General features: G+C 39.9%; 1 pseudogene; it reads right to left on the bottom strand.

Annotated features, from left to right (window-relative positions):
* Positions 1–509: 509 nt before the first annotated feature.
* Positions 510–1,024, bottom strand: LOC121458517 (annotated as a pseudogene).
* Between the last annotated feature and the right edge of the window lie 5,025 nt (positions 1,025–6,049).

Genomic DNA, 6,049 nt, shown 5'->3' with positions numbered 1-6,049 from the left:
GATGTAAACATAGAGTGAGCAGGCAGATAACAAGAAGCCCTGAAGTGTTTGAGATATCAGAAGGAATAAACCATGGAAGGTCTAGAGTGTTCTTAGTTCCTGGAATTTTGGTTCTGTAGGATGTTAAAAATATACAGGTATTGTGATGGACATTTTGGCACCTAATCTTTCTAAATTCCTACATACTAATAATACTCTGGCACAGGGTACATATAAGGACATAACTCAATACCATATTTTAGGAAAGGTCAATTGGTACAAATAATAAGCACATTTTAATTGCTGAACAGCAAAGATCTTTTTCTAAGTGTTCAAACAGGTTGATCATAACCGAAATAAAGAGAATGCAAGTCTATCAAGTTTGTGGCCTCGTAAGACTGGTTTTCAATATTTCTGTGGAAGCTTCAGCAGACATATTCAATAAGCCAACACGTTGGCTAATTATGTATGACAAATAAGGTTCCATCTGAAGTTTCACTTCCAAGGCAATGGCATCAGGCATGCCAGTTTTATTGAATACAACAGTTGTTTCTATGACCATTGGATTCCTTGAGGCACTGCCGCATCTTAGGATGGTACTTCTCTAGATACGGAATTTGCTTGCTGTTAAAAGCTTCACACTGCTTTTGTCTTATGATGTACTGCATCTTCTTATTTCATTCCACCTTCAATTAATTCTAGGGCAACAAGCACTGGAGCTCTGCCAAGTCCTGCAACACAATGGATAGCAATACAGCAGGCAGGTTCTTCACAAAATTTAATCTTTACAAGACATAACTAGTCATCAACAATCTGGTATAATGGTGGTGCACCATCATCAAAAGGCCAGCCAAGAACACAAATATCTTCTTTCTTGACACAAGTAGCATCATAAGTTGCTTTACACACTCTTACTATTGTGGTAACTTCATACTTCTTAAGTTCCTGTATAAATTTGTTTAAGGTCACATTGGTTGTACTGTATGTATGTAATAAGGAATCTTGTGTTCTTGTATATGACTTCCACAGGAGCAGGGCAGTTCATTCGAGCTGTGTTAATTTAGTTTCCTGCAGAGAAAGTACAATGGGAATGGGGTGGGGGGACCACTCAATAGGGATATGAAAGAATTTTAAAAAATGAATACAGAAGTGAATTACAAAAAATTAAAAACAAACAAAAAGAAAACAACCTGAAGTCTACTTCAATATTCAATATACTCCACCTGAAATTCTCAGCGCTTTGAGTATGAAAATGGGGGGAATGGGGAATGAAATGAACCTCCCAACAAGAAGCAGTGATTCTTCAATCCAGTAATACCAAGGCAATACAAAGCAAGTGCACTGAGGTTTATCCCATCCAGGTCTGAGCTGTTGTAAAAGCTCTGCAGATTTCAATTCAACATGTCTGTGTCCAGGTATCCAATTTGATGGGGGCTTCTTGGTGGAGTAGTAAAGAATTTCTACAGTTCACTTGTCTGCATAGAGGTATTTATGTGCATGGCAGTAATCTCCACTGCCATTCAGAAACCCCATAAATATGCCACCGAGAAGACCACAGAACTGGGAAATATGTCTACTCATTGAAGATTGTGGCCTACTCACACAGCAGGTCCCAAGGCGGCACAGACAGCAGCAACGATGCAGGCATTGGAGGCACCAGATGACTATGCAGTTAGCTGCTCAAGGAGCATCGCAGAGCTGGCTGCAGCCCAGAGCCAATTCGTATGCCTAGAACAGCTCACAGCCTTTTTTAACTCCTGTTCTAGGGCTCTAACACCCTCTATTTTCTTCCTTGGACACTGCACACAAGTATTGCACATAAATGCAACCAGGCATTTACACTCATGCACACATTCACACACTAAAGTAAGTAAATATTTTTTAAACATTTCAAAAAAGAAAGTGAAGTGTATTGTCTGAGTTAACTCATTCAGAATTCTTTCTGAAATAACAATAGCAGCCACAAAATAATAGAAATTGAGTTAAACAGCAGTTTACTCAATGTTTGACTAACATATATTGTTTTATGATATTACCCATAGCATAATCTCAAAGCCCACTACTCATAAGACTTTATTATTTCACAGCTAACTGACTTATCCTGGCTGTCATTTATCCAGTGATACCAGCCTTATTGCCTATGCTACTCAGCTGTGGTGGGTGGTGTGAAGCCTTCAGAGAAATATTGTCATGAATCCCCTGATCAAGTCTTCAGGTTTATCCATGCAGCATTATTTACTCTCTAGTACTACCTGTGAGGGATTGTGTTAATTGGGTTATTGTGGGATTCAGACAAAAAAAGACCCCTAAATGGGTCACAGTGTTAGATAAATGTATGTAGTCTTGGGAGAGGGAAGTAAAGGAGTACAGAAAGTTATAGAAAGAAGTAAATTGTTTTTTAATAAAAATAAAACAAAGTCTTTAAAAATGCAGAGTACAGATAGTCATAGATTAAAGGAGTAAAGAAAATTAAATAAATATGAAACTTGTAAAAAGAGTAATACAGTGAAAACAAGCCATGTAAAGATGGAAAATTCACAGATAAATGACTGCTGAACTTGCCTGATGGTGAGTTCCTGCTTCATGAAAGAGTCTGCTAGATATTCTGCAGGACACAGAAAAAGGTGACTGACAAACTGCCAACAAAGATGGGACTAGCTCTGAAATTTCCTGTTTTGTGAAAAAGTGTGCTGGACACTATGGGCCTATAGGCTGAAGATGGATGCTCCAATGATACTGAAGAACTTTGTGTGACTGTCCAGGCAGCAATATGTCTCTGTCCATTGTAGAGTTTTGAAAGTTGCTTACAATGCACTTGCTGTTTAGATAATATTATATCCTTCTGGAATCTTTGATAGAATTGAAGAATTTACAGCTATTGATATATTTTCTTTAATTATGATAAAAGATAAAATAAATATAAATATTGTAACTGTGATTCTTGCTTCATATCTGTTTTGTTATATGTAATTTTACTATGTTAAATTTCAAACCCTCATTTTTTATTTAAACAGAAAAGGGGAGGTGATGAGGGATTTCCCTCTGTATGCTGTGATATCATTAATGAATAAAGAAACTGTTTTGGACCTATAGCAGGGCAGAAATACCTAGGTGGGGAAAACTAAACTGAATGCTGGGAGAAAGGAGGGCAAAATGATGGGAATGCCTTGTAACCCTGCTGGAGACATATGCTGGTTGAAATCTTCTGATAAGCCACAGCCACCTGGTGATACACATATTAATAGAAATAAGTTAAATTAATTTGTAAGAGCAATAAGAAGCTAGAGCTAAGGGACCAAGCAATGATTTAATTAATACAGTTTCTGTGTGGTTAGTTCAGTTCTGGGGGCCAGGAAAAACAAACAGCTCCTTACAAAAGGTGGTGTGAATACTTCAGATAAATCTTGTCAAAATCATCTGGTCAAGTCTCCAGATATATCCATGCAGCATTATTTACTCTATGTAACTGCCTGCGAGTGATTTTGTTAATTGGGTTAATTATTGTGGTAGACTCACACTAACAAAACACCATTCCCTGTGTTTGAATCCTGTGAACTGTTAGCCAAACATTTCTTTTTTCCTTTAGATTGCTTGGACATGTTATTCTATCAGACCATCTAGAAAAGAAACTCTGATACCAATTAACTATATCAGAACAAAAGAACTGTTAAGTTTCTGACACACAAATATGCATCGTTACACAACAGTTTTAAGAAATAGTTTCTGGCCTAAATTCCTTATTTTTGTCAGAATTTGAAAATAAGTGTAGAGCACAAATATCACAATCTTACTTTTAATTTTCACAAGAACGTCCAGGATCAGTTTATGTTTCCAAGTTTCTTTTTTTTTCCATTTTTTTTATTGAGAAAAGGAGAAAAAAAAAACAAGTTTCCACCTCCTCCCAGCCTCCCATTTCCCTCCCCATCCTCCCACCCTTCTCCCCCTCCTCCCACCCTTCTTCCCCTCCCCCCACTCCTCTCCCCCTCCCTCTCCAGTCCAAAGAGCAGTCAGGGATCCCTGCCCTGTGGTAAGTCCTAGGTCCTCCCCTCTCCATCCATTTCTAGGAAGGTAAACATCCAAACTGGCTAGGCTCCCACAAAGCCAGCACATTACGTAGGTTCAAAACCCCGTGCCATTGTCCTTGGCTTCTCATCAGCCCTCATTGTTTGCCATGTTCAGAGAGTCCAGTTTTATCCCATGCTTTTTCAGTCACAGTCCAGCTGGCCTTGGTGAGCTCCCAATAGATCAGCTCCACTGTCTCAGTGGGTGGGTGCACCCCTCGTGGCCCCGACTTCTTTGCTCATGTTCTCCCTCCTTCTGCTCCTCATTGGGACCTTGGGAGCTCAGTCCAGTGCTCCAGTGTGGGTCTCTGTCTCTATCTCCATCCATCACCAGATGAAGGTTCTATGATGATAAGCAAGATATTCTTAAGTATTGCTATAGGATAGGGTCATTTCAGGTTCCCGATCCTCAGCTGCCCAAGGAACTAACTGGGTACCTCAGCTTGGGCATCTGGGAGCCACTCTAGGTTCAAGTCTCTTGCCAACTCTAAGGTGGCTCCCTTAACTAAGAATTGTGGTTCCGTGCTCCCCTATCCAACCTTCCTTTATCCCAATCCTCCTTTTTCCCCAAGTTCCCCCCATTCTCTCCTTCTCCCTTTTCTCTCCCCATCTCCCCTTACCCACATCCCACCCCACCGCCAAGATTTCAATTTTCTCCCCGGCAATTTTGTCTACTTCCCATAGCCAAGAGGACAACTATATGTTTTTCCTTTGGTTCACCTTCTTACTTAGCTTCTTTGGGATCACCAATTGTAGACTCCGTGACCCTTGTTTATGGCTAGAAACCAATTATGAGTGAGTACATCCCATATTCAATTTTTGGGTCTGGGTTACCTCACTCAGGATAGTGTTTTCTATTTCCATCCACTTGCATGGAAAATTTGAGAAGTCATTGTTTTTTACCGCTTCCATTGAAGGGCATCTAGGTTGTTTCCAGGTTCTGGCTGTTACAAATAATACTGCTATGAACATAGTTGAACAAATGCTCTTGTCATGTGATAGGGCATCTCTTGTGTATATTCCCAGGAGTGGTATTGCTGGGTCCAGGGTTAGGTTGATCCCGAATTTCCTGAGAAACCGAAACACTGATTTCCAAAGTGGTTGCACAAGATTGCATTCCCACCAGCAATGGATGAGTGTACCCCTTCCTCCACAACTTCTCCAGCAGAGGCTATCATTGGAGTTTTTTATTTTAGCCATTCTGACAGGTGCAAGATGATATCTCAAAGTTGTTTTGATTTGCATTTCCCTGATTGCTAAGGAAGTTGAGCATGACCTTAAGTGTCTTTTGGCCATTTGAACTTCCTCTGCTGAGAATTCTCTGTTCAGTTCAGTGCCCCATTTTTTAATTGGGTTAATAAGCTTTTTAAAGTCTAGTTTCCTGAGTTCTCTATATATTTTGGAGATCAGACCTTTGTCTGTTGTGGGGTTAGTGAAGATCTTCTCCCAGTCAGTAGGTTGCCTTTTTGTCTTGGTGACAGTGTCCTTTGCTTTACAGAAGCTTCTCAGTTTTAGTAGGTCCCATTTATTCAATGTTGCCCTTAATGTCTGTGCTGTTGGGGTTACACATAGGAAACGATCTCCTGTGCCCATCTCCTGTAGGGTACTTCCCACTTTCTCTTCTATCAGGTTCAATGTGTTCTGACTGATAGTGAGGTCTTTAATCCATTTGGGCTTGTGTTTTGTGCATGGTGATAGATATGGGTCTATTTTCATTCTTCTACAGGTTGACATCCAGTTGTTCCAGCACCATTTGTTGAAGATGCTTTCTTTCTTCCATTGTATACTTTTGGCTCCTTTATCGAAAATGAGGTGTTCATAGGTTTGTGGGTTAAAATTCGGGTCTTCGATACGATTCCATTGGTTGACTTCTCTGTTTTTATGCCAGTACCACATTGTTTCCATCACTGTAGCTCTGTAATAGAGTTTGAAGTCAGGGATGGTAATGCCTCCAGACAATCCTTTATTGTATAGGATTGTTTTGGCTATCCTGGGTTTTTTGTTTTTCC

This window comes from Microtus oregoni, unplaced genomic scaffold (genome assembly GCF_018167655.1).
Source record: "Microtus oregoni isolate MIOR12 unplaced genomic scaffold, Mior012 000017F_ref0000208, whole genome shotgun sequence".
Classification (NCBI taxonomy): Eukaryota; Metazoa; Chordata; class Mammalia; order Rodentia; family Cricetidae; genus Microtus; species Microtus oregoni.
Note: the sequence above shows the minus strand (reverse complement) of the source record. Positions and strands in the feature narration are given on the sequence as shown.